The 17808-nt window shown below is 40.8% G+C and overlaps 2 pseudogenes; one reads left to right on the forward strand and one right to left on the reverse strand.

Annotated features, from left to right (window-relative positions):
* The first annotated feature begins 1172 nt into the window (after nt 1-1172).
* On the forward strand, nt 1173-10833 carry LOC121745996 (annotated as a pseudogene).
* Nucleotides 10834-10966: 133 nt separating this feature from the next.
* On the reverse strand, nt 10967-16251 carry LOC121744948 (annotated as a pseudogene).
* Nucleotides 16252-17808: the final 1557 nt, after the last annotated feature.

Genomic DNA, 17808 nt, shown 5'->3' on the forward strand with positions numbered 1-17808 from the left:
TTAATTTTCTTTTCCATCTGTTGCTTAAGAAAGTTCACCTGTATTTAATATTTATGATTGCAAGAAGACAATTTATTACTCTAGTATTTTGCAATTAAATATTATTTCCTTTATCTATGATTCCAAGTATTATTTTGATTAGGCGCCAAGTATTATTTTGATTAGGCGAGAAGAAAGAACTTCATTTCCAGTCCATATATAAGTTACACTATTATCTTTCGCGCGAAGAAAGAATTTCATTTTCAATCCGTATAAGTTACACTAATATAATTCGTAGTCTCCATATCTTAAAAATACCACCAGACGATGTGTAGGGATTTCTCAAGAGTGAAGCGGCTCATTACCAAAGCGGAGCCACGGGAGCCGACATTCTGAGGTCGGCTTTGCGAGTCTAATTCGACGACACCGCCAAACAATTCAAACATGTCGATGTTTGGGAGGTCGTCAAAGACGAAGAAAGGTGGGCCGGCGGTGTCCGGTCCAGCTCGGGCTCGACCTCGAAGCGCACGAAGCATACGGCGGGTGGCCAATACTCGTCTAGTGAGGGCGGTTCGGGTAGCGCCGCACAAGAGTTTGCCTCGCATGAGGTTGAGGGCACAACAAACGATGCTAGGGGGTCCTCCCGTAGACGCCGTCGGCCGCAAGGGAGAAATGCTGCGAAGGCGGCTAGAGGGAGGAGGGGCCGAGCAGAATCAAGCCATGCGGGCTCGGGGGCACCCTCGAACTCCCTAATGTCCATGTACATGACCGCCACAATGGCAGACACTTCCCGCATGACGCCTCCCCAATACCAAGTCTATCTTGTCGGAATTGAGTTTATGGCAAGACAACTTAGTATTCCGCCTCCAGGTGGCTTCAGTGCACCTCCACCGCCTTCGAGGGATGATTCGCCGGCGGAGTAGTTTTTTATTTTCTATAAAATTGTATTTTAAATTATGTAATTTTTATTTTTTTAGGATTTTAATATGTGTTTTTTTATTATTTTGAATTTTAAGTTGTATTTTTATTTTATGTTGTAATTTTATTTTATTTAATGAAGTGTGTTTTTTATTAATTGAATTTGTTGGAAATAAAAATAAAAAATAAAAATGATTGAATAGTAATTTAAGAGATATAAGAGATGGAGGGTTGCAGGTTTTGTCCCTTAGTTAAAAGATTGAGTAAAAAATACAATGAACCTAAGAATAGTAATTTGAGAGACGGTTAAGGGACAGATAAGAGACAGCCTTGCAGATGGTCTAAAAATAAAGTGTAACCAAAAAAAAGGGTGACTCTGGAGTTGACTCCCCTCCATTTTCGACTGCTCGTTTCTCTCTCTTCTTCCTCACATCACATCACATCACATCACATCACATCACGTGGGCAAGGCCGCCAAATGGTTCCTCGGCCTCAAGCCCTCCAAATCTCCCCCGCCCAAGAAATGGACCTTCGCCTCCCGCCACAAGCACACCCCTGACGACGACGCTGAGGCCAGCAAGCACGCCATCGCTATCGCCGTCGCCGAGGTCGTCCAGCTCACCACCAGCGGCAGGAACATCTCCGCCGCCGTCGCGATTCAGTCCCACTTCCGTGGTCAGTGCACTTCAAATTATCAAACTTCAAAGGCTGTGTTGAATCTCTTTTTTCATTCAAAAAAGAAAAAAAGAATTTTGTGAAACATTATTTATTGATTATGCATTAATTTGGATTTGTCCGTACGTGGTCGGTGCGACATTTTTTAATTAATAATTGAACTTTATAAGTCACGCTATCACTCCTACTAGTCAAGATTTTACAATATGTAATGTGCTGGACTTAGTGATAGTACTACTTCTTTGACCTTCATTTTACTCATCTAATTTCTGTACTACTACTACGTTTCTTGATTCTTCTAGTAAATGTTACAGAAATTAGGAACATGTATTAAATGGCAATTTAGATCTAGGTTTGGTCCATTTGGATATAAAGCTGTATTACTTTATCACTACTAAATTTATCATTTATGTACATCTATGTATACCTCTCCTTTTCACTTTGCAGTGGCCACATTTTCCATAACATGTCACCAAATTTTAAAAATTTTCATGATTTTCAGTTGCTTAATTATGAATTTCATGTGTAGTCGAGGAGAGCTCTACGGGCGCTCAAGGCGTTGGTGAAGCTGCAAGCACTCGTGAGGCGGCAAACTGCATACGCCATGCACCGGTTGCAGGCGCTTGTCCGGGCACAAGTGCGAGCTCGGGCCGTTGGGGCTCTTATGTCGGAATCCCCACACTCGAGCACGAAATCCTCTCACTTCAATTATCCGGTGTTGAAGATGACAGAATGCAACATGCATGGAGATAGCAGAGTGCAACATGCATGAGCGTGAAGTCGATGTGCATGGATGTGAAATTGATGTGGGAAAATATCTTAATCCAGCTGGCGTCCAGGTGGAGTCTAGTCAGCATATGCGAATGGAAGAGGAGTTAGTTAATTGGTAGTTAAGCTTCATAACCGTGTTAGTTTAGCTTAAGCTTGTTTAGTATAAATAGCTCTTTTCTTAGCTTTGTAAACACATGTTTTTTGAGTGTGATCAATAAAGATCTTTTCCCTCTCAATTTCATTCAATGTTTCTCGATTTATCATCTTCTACATGGTATCAGTGACAAACTTTCAATTTCCACTATTTTCTATCTGATTTCTTACGTCTTCAATGGCTCCTCGCGGCGGCGGAAGTCAGATCCAGCCGACGGAGGATTTCTCCAGCCCTTACTACCTTCATCCAAGTGATAATCCCGGCCTTCAATTGGTACCTCAGCTATTCATCGGTTCCAATTACATCGATTGGAGCCGATCTATGTCTACGACTCTCTTAGCTAAGAATAAGTTGTTATTTGTCAATGGTGTTTTGTTGAAGCCTACTGATGATGATCTCCTATATTCCGCTTGGATCCGATGCAATAGTATGGTTGTTTCCTGGATTAGGAACTCTCTATCGCCTCAGATATGTTCTAGCATCTTGTATCTCGAGGATGCGAAGGAAGTACGCGATCGATTTTCACAATGTGATTCTACTCACATTTATCAGCTAAAGCAGAGAATCATGTCTCTGACTCAGGGAGATGATGATATCAACAATTACTTCACTAATCTCTCAATAGTTTGGGATGAATACAAGCACAATCAGCCGATCTCAGGGTGTGTTTGTACGAATTGTAGGTGTCACAGTGCAGCAAAGTGGCATAAACACCAGGAAGAAGAGTGTGTTATGCAGTTTCTGATTGGATTGAATGCATCTTATTCTCAGATTCGTTCTCACATATTATCTATGGTGCCTTTGCCTACCTTATCTAAGGTTTTCTCTTTGGTTTTACAAGAGGAAAGACAGCGCACTATTGGAGGAAGCAGTGACTCTCCAAAATACTCTCATGTACCACCATCTCTGAGTGAGCAGCCATATTCAGCTAATGCTGCCTCATCTAACTTCAATAGAGGCAGATTATGTTCTCACTGTGGAAAGACAAATCATACGGTTGACAAATGCTTCACTCTTCATGGTTTTCCACCTAGTTTTGGAAAAGGAAAGTTCAAACCAAATCCAAATTCAAAGGATTATGGTTCCTCTAAGTCTGTCAATTTTGTAGATCACTACTTTCCAGATTCAAATTCAAATGATAAGGCTCCTACATTTGATCAATACCAGCAGCTGATAACTCTATTGCAAAGTCAACTTGCTACTAGCTCTCCTTCTCTTCCTGCTTCAGCCGCACAACACACTCCACCTCCTCCACAATCTCCACCTTTCACATGTACTACTCTTTATCATCCTATCATAGCAAATATATCAATGACATCACATGTTTGGCTCCTAGACACAGGAGCTACTCATCATGTCTGCTGCAACATGTCCTTATTCAACTCATCCTCTCCTGTCCAGTTGCCATTTGCGTTCCAGTGGCCAACGGCATTTACTTGGGCCTGCGGCTCTGCCTTTGGGGGAAACTCGCAGTAGTAGTAGTGATGCTCTTCTGGTGGTGACGACTGCGGCACATACTGTGGTTCTTTTGGTGCAGGTGGTGGAGATGGTCTGGCTTTTTCTACTGCCTCTAGCAGCTTCTTTTCCATTTGCTCGAATCGAGCTTCCTACTTTTCATCATTGCGCGCCTCTGCTGCGTGTACTACCCCTCGTCTGTACTGCCCTCGAGATGTTTCGTACGACCGTTTGGCTTCAATTAGCCTCTCCAGAATATTCTTTGCTTGGCTAAAAGGGGTTTTTGAGAAATCCCCTTGGGCTGCGAGATTGAGGTCATTTTTGCTGTCTACTGTGAGTCCGCCATAGAAGATCGAGTAGATATCCCGCTCCCCCAGCTTGTGGTTGGGGCATGCTTGAAGCAACCCTTGGAATCTGTCCCAGTACTGGCCGAGGGGCTCGTCATACTCCTGTCTGGCCTCTGTAATCTCCCTTTTCAAGGCACTTGTCTTCGATGCTGGAAAGAAGCGATCGAGAAATATCATGCGGAACTCAGCCCATGTCCTTATGGAACCTTCTGGCAGCCTTGACAGCCAGACACCCGCATCGCCCTTCAAAACGAAGGGAATATCATTGTATCGGTAGAATTCCTCCAGCCGGAAACCCGTATTTGAGCCTGTAATCTTCGGATCTGGATCCAGTCGGCACAGGCTGAATATCATTGTATCAGTAGAATTCCTCCAGAAAAACATACGGACACTCCTTCGAAAGACCGTAGAAGTGGGACAAAACGGCCAGCACTCCTGACTTGATCGCGATGGTCCGCATCCCAGGAGTGGCGGCAATGGCATGTGTGGGCTCCCTGTCGTCGTGAGCGTGTAGAGAACCGATTCCAGAGTCATTGTCGGCGAGGGCCATCTTTGCCCCTGCTTGTTCAGGTGGCGGAGGTTGTGTATTTTGCTCGGCGGCTGCTGCTGCTTCTAATGCGGCTCTGTAATGAGTGGTGACAACTCCGGCTTCCTGGACTCTCCAATGAGCGTTAGTCTCTCTGTATAGAAAGGGATGATTCCAATGTCCACCGTGTTGGTACCTTCTCATCAACAGTGAAAAACAAAAAATGAGAAAACAAGGAAATAAAACTATATACACCTACGCACTACGCACAAACATAAAGTAACACCATGCTTCCCCAGCAACGGCGCCATTTTGGAAGGGCTTGGAAAGAGACGAAAACGTGATTAGAATGCGGATCAAGTTATATGGAATGATAACCGAACCGGTAGGATCAGTTAGCAAATGTCGTTACCACTTAATCACTGCAGTCTTGCTCTCGCTCTTTCTTCCTTACCAAAGTAATTTATAAACTCCCAATTTTGCACTACTTTAACAGTAAAGCGGCAAGTTCGGGGTCGATCCCACAGAGAAGTTGGTGTGTCGAGTGTGTGAGTAGTGAACAGGGGGGTTGGCTGCTGCCACGCTTTAACTTGGGAGTTTTTAACTACTGTTTTTACTCTAGGCAGAATTAAACTAGTTAGCTTGATCAATGGAACTTTAACTACTGGGTCAAGTGAATTGCAGGTAACAGCGGAAAAATAAATGCGAGGATGAAAACGAAAATAACTTTGATTAAACTAAACTGAGTACAGCGTGAAATTTAAACTAAGCTAACACTTCGGAAACTAAAAGAGCGGTAAAAACTGAGAAGAATCTCAACGGGAAACTTAACATAATGCTAACAGAAAACAAGTATTCTACAGCGCTTCTTTGATTGCCCTTTTTAACTACGCACTACTTTATCTAAACTAAGCTATTCTAGAGAACTGGACTAAGCTAGAGAACTAAACTAAGCTAAACTAGACGGAAAGTAAAAGATCAGATCCCCTCTTTGTGATGGCACACCCTCTATTTATAAGCTCGATTCAGCCTCCAGCTGGATAACGATCTTGACAGGGAATATTCGCTCATGCTGAGAATGAGCGACTCATTGATTGCTACGTGTCTTTTCTTCTAGAATGACGACGCTTTTGAGTAACAGATTCCTGACTCAGCTCCGTCCTTGCGTCTCATAAGTTAGCACGTGCCCCCTTCTAGAACGTCGTCCTTGATAACAGAATGGTGCGCCATATCCAGCTCATTTCCTCACGTGTTCTTCTTCTAGAAGCCAGCGGTCCCCGCCTAACTGCTTGATCACTCCCCCTTGATCAACTCCCCCGATTCTTGGCCTTTTATCGCCTTTTGTACTTGCTTGATCAGTTCGGCCTTGCTGCCTTGGTCAAGTGGCATTTCTGCACATTTAACACGTGTTTTGCGCGATAAACCGATCAAGTAGCATACATTTTACCCTTAAACCGATGCATGAAATGAGCCTTATCACTCACATAGGAACTGTTTGCCTTACACCTTCTATCACTCTTCATTCTGTCTTATATGTTCCATCTTTTTCATTCAATCTCATCTCTGTCAGTTCATTGACCAGTTCTCTATCTTGCAATGTGATATTTACTCATGACTCCATTGTAATCCAGGAAGCTTCTCAGGAAATTGTGATTGGGAAGGGTAGAAGATTGGGAAACCTATACACACTAGATGTGAATTCTGAGCATGAAGCTCTTATCCCTACTTCTTTGTCTGTTTCTCATCCTCTTAATGTCAATTCTATTATAAATATTGATGTTTGACATAAGAGGTTAGGACATCTATCTTACAGTAAATTGAAATCCATGTCAGACACTCTTTCTTTTGTCAATTAAAGCCATTCATTGTGTGATATATGCCCCCTTGCAAAACAGCAACATTTACCTTTCCAGCCATCAGTTAATGTTGTTAAAGACCATTTTGATCTTATTCACTGTGATGTATGTGGTCATTTTTCTCCAAACACACAACAAGGATATAAATACTTCCTCACCATTGTTTATGATTGTTCCAGATTTGTCTGGACTTTCTTGATGCAAAACAAATCTGATGTCAACCTCATTCTGACTCAGTTTTTCAACACCATTCTTACACAATTCTCCAAAAAGATCAAAGCCATCAGATTTGATAATGCTCCAGAATTTAATATACCTTCCCTATACACTTCTCTTGGAACCATTGTTCAACATTCTTGTGTTGAAACTCCTCAACAAAATGCTCGAGTTGAGAGAAAACACAAACACCTTCTTAATGTGGCCAGAAGTTTACCTTTTCAGTCACATCTACCTATACATTTTTGGGGGGATTGCATACTCAGTGTTTCCTATCTCATAAACAGAACTTCTTCCTCTGTCCTTCCAAATAACCTTACACCTTTTCAAATGCTCTTTCAGAGACCTCCCTCATACACTCACTTGAGAGTCATAGGTTGTCTCTGCTATGCTTCTACTTTGCACAGAGGCAGAGATAAGTTTTCTCCCCGGGCAACTAAGTGTGTTTTTCTGGGGTATCCTACTGGATACAAGGGATATAGACTTCTTGATCTAAACACCATGCAAGAAATAGTCACAAGACATGTTTCTTTCATGAGGATACTTTTCCTCTTGCTCATCTTCCATCATCCACCTTTCCTTTCTCTCACCAGCAAAACTCCACCTCTTCTGATTCCACAGTCACAAGAACTGGCAGACAAACCAAAACCCCAGCTCACTTAACTGACTTCATCTGCAATTCTGTTGCATCTTCCACTCTCTATCCTATATCAGCTCACTTCACTTTGTCTAAACTCTCCCCTGATCACCTGAAATATATCATTCTCATGTCTGCCATATATAAACCCCACACATACAAACAAGCCTCTGAGATCAAAGAGTGGCAGTTGGAAATGCAAGAAGAGTTATCAGCCTTCATCAGGACTGATACTTGGTATATCAATGTGCTGCCACCAGGGAAAATACCAATTGATTGTAAATGGATCTACAAAGTCAAATATCATGATGATGCTACAGTTGATAGATACAAAGCAAGGCTTGTGGCCAAGGGTTTCACTCAACTCGAGGGTGTTGATTTTTTGGACACATTTTCTCCAGTTGCTAAACTCACAACTGTCAAAATGATGCTGGCTCTAGCAGCCATTAATGGCTGGTCATTATCTCACTTGGATGTCAACAATGCCTTTCTCTATGGAGATTTAGAAGAAGACATCTACATGACCATACCACCTGGCCTTGAAGTTGACAAACTAACTGTTGAAGGGGCCACTCCTGAGTCAACCTTAGTCTGCCAATTGAAGAAATCTCTATATGGTCTAAAACAAGCTTCTAGGCAGTGGTATCTAAATCTATCAGAAGTCCTAAGAGGTTTTGGATTACATCAATCAGCATCTGATCATTCTTTCTTTTATAAGTCTGATGCAGCAAGCTTCTTTGGCATAGTTGTGTATGTAGATGATATATTGGTGGCAACTACAGATCCACAAATAACTGAGAACTTCAAAGCCTTTCTGTCACAACACTTCAAATTCAAAGATTTGGGAGTACCAAAATATTTCCTTGGCATTGAGATTGCCAGAAACAAAAAGGGAATTCAAATATCACAAAGAAAATATGCTATGGATCTGATTAATGATGCAGGACTTTTAGGATGTAAGCCTTCTACAATACCCATGGATCCTATGAAGAAATTACAAATAGACTCTGGATCACCATTAGAAGATCCCTCAAAATACAGAAGATTGATTGGGAGACTATTATATCTTTGTATCACCAGACCAGACATCACTTATGTTGTCCACAAACTGAGTCATTATGTTTCAAAACCCTGCACAGATCATTGGTATGCTGCTAAAAGATCTTGAAGTATTTAAAGAGAACTCCAGGTCATGGCCTTTTCTTTTCCAGTAGCAGTAAGCCTACATTGAGTATATTCTCAGATGCGGATTGGGCAGCTTGCCCAAACACAAGAAAATTCATGACAGGATATTGTTTGTTTCTTGGTAATTCTCTGATTTCATGGAAAGCTAAGAAGCAAAACACTATTTCTAGATCTTCTGCAGAGGCAGAATATCGAGCTATAGCACAAGCAACTTGTGAAGTTGTGTGGGCAAAGGCCTTACTTGAAGACTTTGGAGTAAAAACAGAAAAGGCAGTTCCCTTATATTGTGACAATCAATCAGCTATCTATATATGTTCTAATCCAGTTTTCCATGAGAGAACAAAACACATAGAGATTGATTGCCACACGATTAGAGAAAAGTATTTGAAAGGTGTCATCAAACCACTGCACATCAGAAATAATTTGCAGATTGCTGACATTTTTACTAAACCGTTAGGAGATACGGCCTTCCAATCTATATTGGACAAGATGAACTTTAATATTCTATATAGTCCATCTTGACGGGGCATGTTGAAGATGGCAGAATGCAGCATGCATGGAGATAGCAGAGTGCAACATGCATGAGCGTGAAGTCGATGTGCATAGATGTGAAGTTGATGTGGGAAAATATCTTAATCCAGTTGGCGTCCAAGTGGAGTCTAGTCAGCATATGCGAATGGAAGAGGAGTTAGTTAATTGTTAGTTAAGCTTCATAACCGTGTTAGTTTAGCTTAGCTTGTTTAGTATAAATAGCTCTTTTCTTAGCTTTGTAAACACATGTTTTTTTAGTGTGATCAATAAAGATCTTTTCTCTCTCAATTTCATTCAATGTTTCTCGATTTATCATCTTCTACATAAAGTTATTCCATTTTTCCCTCCCATTGATTCAAAACTTGAATTGGTTGGTAGTAGATATTAGTAAAGATTACCTAACTAGAAGGGGGACGGGGGACCATTCCTTTCACTCTTATCATATTTACCCTTCAAAATAATGCTCATAAACATTTAGCTACCCTCTATATTTAACAATACAAACTAGTTGGGGTCAAATAAATTTATTTTAATTGTTCCATGTTATAATTTCACAACATGGTCTGGCATTGTGCATAAGTTGAGCCTCAATAGAAGACGTTAGCCCCAGACTAATAGGTTCGGGGCTCGAGCAACTATGAGTTAGTTTGTATATGTTCGAATAATAAATGGTTACTTTGTAGGGGCCAGCAACACCTGAGAAATTCGAGTATGCTACTCGGTCTAGGAGCATGAAGCATGAACAAACAATGATACTAAAGGTTTGTTGATTGTTGTGGTTTGGTTTGCTAACTATCTCTAACCATATATGTCTACTAATGAAAATGCAGAGGAATGGTTCGAGGTCAGGCGGAACTCATCACCACCACGATCCAGAGAAGTCACATGCTAGCCGTGTGCTGTTGATGGACAGCAGGAGGTTGTGGGAGCAAGGCGACGATAGAAGTGACAAGATTCTTGAAGTGGACACCGGTAATATTCATCATGTCACTTCCAAGCGTAGGACCCTCTTCTACTCGTCTCATCTTAGCCTAGGCTCCGATCAGAACTGTCCGAGCTACACCACATCCAAGGACTCCACAGCCCGACAGTCAGTACGGAGCATGGCATCAGGCGAAGTTCAGTCCTTGAGCCCCTTCAAGTTTGCAGAGGAGGACCCAGACGAGAGTGCCTTCTGCACTTCTGACAACAGCCCAGCATTCTATTCAGCATCGTCGAGGTCCAAGAGGGGAGGCCCCTTCACCCTACCAAGAGTGATGGTACGAGAAGCTGCCTGAGCGGTTACTCTGATCATCCAAACTACATGTCTTACACATAATAGTCAAAAGCTAAGGTGAGATCACTCAGTACTCCAAGGCAGAGGCCTAACTACGAGAGGTCGAGCTCGACCAAGAGGTATTCAGTTCAAGGCTATGGCAATTCAAGGCCTGCTCAGAGAGTGTCTACGTTGCATGCCAACTTCACCAGCAAGGCTTACCCTGGATCCGGACGCCTAGATAGGTCCGGGATGCCTGTTAGAGGCGACTTCGATGGTTTCAGCGGTGGTGGTGGTAACTGCCAGAGATTTTGAGCTAAAACTTGGCACATATTTTCAATGAAAATTTTAACTAATTGCTAATGTAGCCAGATAGAGAGAGTATTCTAACTATGGATGGTTTTGTTGTGTTGTTTAGTATCAATTGTAACAGTAAAAATGTCAAGCAACTTATTTAGAGCTTTGGCAATCAGTACTCCTATTAGCATTGGCATGAACGGAAGGTGTTGGATACATTTCTGATAAAGTTTATATTTACATTATAACAAATTTGTATTTTATCCCAAATATTTCAATAATTGCAAATATGCCACTATGGAATTCATCAACTACGATCCAGAGTCGACGAACCTGACACAACGAACGATTCGATCAAACCTTGAGCAGAAGCAAGAGTCCATTATGATTACAGAGTTACCTTGGAACCAGTTAGTCATCTATGGTTCAAAAGTAGGGACCTGATCACAGGAGCACGAAAAGCTCGGTACATGGCTCTATCAATGATATTCCTGTACGGATCCTGCTCTCTCTTCTTGAGCAGGTATGACATGCTTGCCTCTTCTTCAGACTTGATCGACAGATAGAGCTCTCGCGCTTTTTCTCTGTCCTTCAACGTCTCCTTCCTCCCCTTCATTTGAATCGGCTTCCCAAATAGGTAGTACAGCCACCCAGGAATCTTTGGTACGATTCCGGGAACATACAGATCCTGATTCGCAACCTCACCACTCACCCCAGCCCTGCACCAATGGCGTTCGACTCTAAGCACATGTTACAACAGCAACCTGAGCGTAAGGTAGCTGGCTATACCTGAAATTAAATTCTTGTGCCTTCTCGTTTTCGCTTCTTATTAGATCACCTAAATATGGGATTTTGATCATGTCATCATAGTCCAGGACTAACTGCCAATAAGAAAGCGCGAATGGTTGAATGCATGAAGGAGATCCATCATCATCAATACACAAGTCCGTTTAATTTATACTCTTCACGAATACCTGAGTTAGATCATCCTCTCCGATAACTCCAAATGGTACGATAGTGGCTTCAAATCTTGCAGCCATCCTCACAAATTCCGGCTGATCTGGCCAGAATAATTTATACTCTTCACCCTGATCACATAGAAACTTCCCATCAAGTGCAAATAATAAATTTGTAATCGTCCAAGTTTTACATATTGAACACTGATATCTTGAGAGTACTGATACAAACATCTTTCTGATCATCTTCTTAGCTAGTTTCATGAGATGAAGAAATACGAAACAGAATGCATACTAACCCTCTTGTGGAGAGCCTCTCGAGCACCACCAGGATACAACAATACATGGGATTTTGTTTTAAACAGCTTGAAAAGATTGCTTGCGCTGACAGGTAGTGCACCGAATAATTTTGTATAGTTGTAAAACGAAAACTCCTTATTTTCACTATCAATAACATCTGAAAACAAAGTTGGATGTGCTATACCACGAACCAAGATCTTCTTCTCGTGCAGAAATTGTAGGACTAATGGTGAGAGTTCTAAACCCATAAGCATGTGATAACCAACTAACAAGACTGGACCTTCCTCGGGAACTCCATCTAGGCCTCTCACGATCTTCCCATCTTTCATATTAGAAAAGAACACTGTTCTGAAGGAGTCTACATTTGCATTCGATTACAGTCAATTCATTAGGAAAAATTCACATATAATAGAATATGACATACATGACTGAATCTTCTCGGTTAAGTTCTTAGTGAATGAATATACAAGGATAGAGAATTATGTTGGTAATTTACCCATTTCCCTCGACTGCTAGCTTGAAATCGGATTTACTAGGAGGTAAGAAATCCATCACATAATCACGGTTTCTGGATCGACGGTACATGTGAGTAGCTTTGATAATGGTCAATAGATTAATACCATCCTCCTGTAAAAATAAAACTTGATATGTTCAATATGTGAGAAGTAGACAGTGGCAAAAAACAAATGAAAGAAATGGTGTTTCAAAACACTCAACATTAATCTTATGAAAATATATTTGCATACTTCAATCTTTGCAAGAGGCATTTCAGAAACAAAAACCAACAAAGGAAAGTCCTTTAACGCAAGGACAATAGGGTCATGATGAACTATTTATCAGGAACTAACTCTACTGGGAAACATTCTTATACATCTCTGGAGAAGCCATAATAATATCCCCACCTACCAATAATATGGTATGCCCACTGTCTTTGTAGTATCTTATATTGCAATTTTTCAGTGATTTTAAGAGCCTCCAAGCTTCATCTCTACTGGGAAGCATGCCATCCTTGCCACTGAGATGCATGATCCATCATTAATATTACAAATTTAAATTATAGCCACTGTATCCCACTGTGAGTGTGTGACAAGAACAAGTCACATCAAATATAGTGTGGACAAATCTTAACAATATAAAGTACTACACAATTGAACAATTAGTTAAGCTTTAGGATGTAAATATCTAGAACAGATGCATATGCTAAATTATTGAGATAATTTCCTAGATGATTATGGTTTCTTGCCTCCCGAAGAAGAGGAAAATTGGTTTTATCCTTTTGCTGTACAAATTATAATATTAAACAATAGAGAAAGATTGAGAACAAACCTAGCAAGAACAAGTACTTCAGCTTTAACTGCATGAAGACGAGAATTAGCATAAGCAGCACCCGTTTTCAACTGCTTCAGTCTCCAAAGCAGGGTTTCTTTTGGTATGATATCGGCCAAGCCCTATCCATATTTTATTGAAAAATAGTTAGTAACTTATCAAGAAGCCTGTAGACATGTACATATATATGTGTGGGTGTGGATGTGGATGTGTTGCCCCGTAAAGTGGCCACTGCAATTACATGTGATGCAAAAAGTTTGATTGAGCATCGTTTTTGCTTCATTTGTTTCTCCTGCCATACTTTTATCGGCAGGTTACAAAAAGCTACCAAATCACAATCTCCTTTTCTTAGAAATAACTTTTGAAAAGTAAGTGCAGATATGATCAAGCAAAAGGAACCAATGTTCTTACAGAAAGACGTGGCAGCATAGCAATAAGGTTATTAGCTAACTGTTCAAAATATTGGCTAGGAGGGCCCGCTGTATCAATATTCACCGTGGCCATCTTCACTGGATCACCTGGTTTCGGAATGGTAGACAGTTTACAGTCAAGACAGTTTGAACAAAATATATGTTTCCAGATAAAAGCTTGTTCACAAGATGGTAATCAGAGGGGTATTATCAATACATTGCTACAAACTTAAAATCCCTAAATGAGACAATAGGAATATTTCTAGAAATAACAGCAAACTTAAAAATACTGCTATTAACAAATCCGCAGAGAAAATTGTTAGAAGTATGTCTACAGAGTGCAATTAGAACACCTAAATCACATGGAATCCTCACAGAAATCCAGATGGCTAATGTTTAGATGGCAATGTTTATGAGTACGTCAGATAAATCGACTACTCAAAACAATAGAATAAGATATCGAAGAGCATTGAGTACATACCCATAACAAAGCTTAGAAGATAAGGAAAAGCACTATGAAGTTCATTAGGCAATGCTTCCAACAGAGGTAGAAAAGGCTGCAGCTGAGACCTGCCAAATGAAGTTGCTGAGAAAAAACGAATAATCAGTTAAACTTCCCTATCTGCCAGCCACAGTTGTCAACCGGTGTATCTGAAATTTTTTGAATAAGTCACTAACGAGTTTCTGAAACAGACCTGGATTAGCTAGTATCACTACAAGGTTAATATCAGGATTCAGTGCTGCAACTGCAAGAGCCAAGCACCCACCAAAGGAATCTCCCACCAGATAGATAGACTTATTAGGACATGAAGAGTGCTTGGCTCTCAAATTTTCTTCAACCCACACTACCAACTCTAGACAATTTATGAATATAAGAGTTTCTTGTTACTCATATGAAACCAAGGAAAATTTCAGGTCACAGGAAGCATGACAGAACAATAAATCGAAGAATAATACTCCCTCCGTTCCATGTTAATATTTTAGGAAGTTCCAAGTTAATTGAGTCATTTCTATTTTTGGCAAAAAGCAATTCTCCTTCTTTTACTTTATTCTCTCTTCATCTCTCTTACTTTATTCTCTCTTACTTTTTTCACCATCCATTTAACACACTATTCTTAAACTTCGTGCCGAAAAGAAGTGTCTCTATTAACAAGGAACGGAGGGAGTACTACATTGTTTAAATTTGAGTAGGCTTTCATAAACATAGATACCTGCAAATGGGGTTCGATCTTGCACTGGGATATGCATACACCGAACATCAAAGACCCTGTGACCAAAGAAAGAACCATTATATTGAACAAACTAAAGAAGCAAGGTACATACTGATACCACAGTATGTTTTTGTATTAAAATTTCCAATCAAGATAGACTCTGTTGCTTGGAATAGATGCATATAAATTACTAACACCAATTCTTCAATGTAAAGGATCATGACAATTGAACGTCAAATGAACTCAATACACTATCTCTCCACAAAAAGCATAGCAATTATGCATTTGAATAACACAAAAACTCTTACTTAAATACTCCACTTACTTTCCAAGAGATTTGTGGTGCACGATAAGGCCGAGTCCCAAACCATCTATTCCTGCATAAAAAATAGAACTTCAAAATACATTCTTTTTAAGTAGAAAAATATTAGAAATTAATGAACAGCAATCAAGAATCAATGATTTTACCAGGCAAGAAAAGTAACAGAGGTGAGCCTCTCAAATGGGGCCCACAAGAGATTGGTGTGAACCCCCGTCCGGCTTGATTAAATCTCCGGCATAATCAAGGTAATCTTGCACAGTTTCAGTCCCATAGCCATCATCCCACAAAGCTTCCAACTTTACCTCCCCCCTCTCCTCCCCTTCCCCTCAATCACACTGGCTAAATCAGCCTTCCCTCTCTCCTCCTTCACTGCACCATTAACTTTCACAGATAATGCAGCTGCGGAATCCTTACTAGAAAAACACCTAATTGGATATCTAGAATGAGCCATTCTCTCCAAATTCGAAGCAAAATGAGGCGGTGACAGCGGAAAACTGTTCATAATTGAAGCCATGAAATGGAAGGTGCAAAATTCTGAAAAACTAGAGAAACTATGTGAAAATGAAGTGTGCTTCCATGGTTTTAGATAGGAGTAGAAAAGAGGAAGAGAAAAACGAAATGAGAAGAAGCAAGAAAGAAGTAGAGACAAGCCACACGAAACTCTATTTCGTGTGAGAATAAACAAGCAAGATACAACCTAGAGTGAGGTTGCACATGGAGATGGCCAGTCGAGACTTGTTAGTTTATTGAGCTGATCAAGGAGACATCACGGTGAAGCTACAGCTTGATCAAGGAGGCAAGCTGATCAAGAAAAAAAAGGGAGATCCGACTTGATCAAGGAGTATAGATACAGCTTGACCAAGGAAAAGAGAAAGCAGTTTCCAGTAACTAGCCGTTGTGCTAAAAACGAGAGAGACCATTGAATTAACGGTTACAACAGAATTTGGAAGGCGGTTGGGCTGAATTGATCGAGCCTAATTCCTTTAAGTAGCGACGATGCTTCCACTCATTCAACAACAACAGAATTCAAGAGAGATAAAGTAGAGAGGAGAAGTTTTTCCAACTGTGCATTTGTGCTCTCGAAGCAAATCGACTTCGAGCGAGTTGAGAGAGTTCTTTACTTGTAAATCTCCGAGAGAATTGAGTGTTCTTGTAAATCCTTTTGAGTGATCAATAAACACATACACTAGTTTTCTGCCCGTGGACGTAGGCATAGAGCCGAACCACGTAATTGCTGTGTTTTTACTTTTCTTGTTGCAGTTTATTCAATCATGCAACTGGTGTCTCACAACTATTCGATCCACATTCACAACGTGGCACCGTCTGTGGGAAGTCTTGAGTAGTCGTGAAGGCATAAGGGGTTTCTCTGGAATTCTTTCTTGGTATTCATTCTCTGTCATTCGAGGAAGGCACCCCATCCGTTTGAGGAATGGCTACAACGAGGTTTGATGTTGAAAAAAGTTCACTGGTCGAAATGATTTCGGCCTGTGGAGGCTTAAAATGAAGGCAATCCTAATGCAGCAGGGCTTATGGGAAATCTTGAATGGTGGAGGCGGCAGTGAGGAGAAGAAGCCCGAGCTAGAAGAAAAGGAAAAGGCGAGGGCTCAAGAAATGGAGTACAAGGCATATAGTACCTTGATCCTCAATCTCACTAATAGAGTCCTGAGAGAAGTCTCAAAGGAAGAAACAACGGTTGGAGTCTGGTCCAAATTGGAGTCATTGCACATGGCTAAGTCACTGGTCAACCAGCTACGTTTGAAGCAGAAACTGCTGACATTCAAGATTGCTGATGGAAAAGGTGTGTTGGAGCAGCTTGAAGATTTTGGAAAATGTGTTGATGATCTTGAGAACATTGATGAGGAGATCAAGGATGAAGATAAAGCTCTGATGTTGTTGAACTCTTTGCCACCGAGTTATGAACACTTTAAGGATGTTATACTTCTTGGGAGAGAATCCAAGATCAAGTATGAGGAAGTCTATTCTGCCTTGAAGCTCAAGGGGATCCAGAAATCCAACTCTAAATTTATTGATACAGTGTCTGAGAGCCTGAATGTTGTTGATTTCAAGAAGAATGGAAAGAAGAAGTTCCAAAAGAAAACTGATGCAAAGGAGACAAGATCATGTCACTATTGCAAGAAACCTGACCACTTAAAGAAGAATTGTTGGTCTTGGAAGAAGAAGCAGGCCGAGGAAAAAGTTGGGAAGAACACTGCTGATCTTGCAGAAGAGTTGGAAATCCCAAAGGCTCTGTGTGTATCTGAAGAAGTGGAAGAGCTTCCTTGGATCATGGACTCCGGTTGCAGCTTCCATATGTGTCCATCCAGAAGCTGTTTGGATAAAATCGAAGATGCAGCTGAATCAGTCTTGTTAGGAAATAATCAGATATGCAGAATCAGAGGAATAGAGAACATGAGACTCAGGCTTCATAATGGATCTATAAGGTTACTCACTGGTGTGAGATTCATTCCAGAAATTAAGAGA

The sequence above is a fragment of the Salvia splendens genome, chromosome 8 (genome assembly GCF_004379255.2).
Source record: "Salvia splendens isolate huo1 chromosome 8, SspV2, whole genome shotgun sequence".
Classification (NCBI taxonomy): Eukaryota; Viridiplantae; Streptophyta; class Magnoliopsida; order Lamiales; family Lamiaceae; genus Salvia; species Salvia splendens.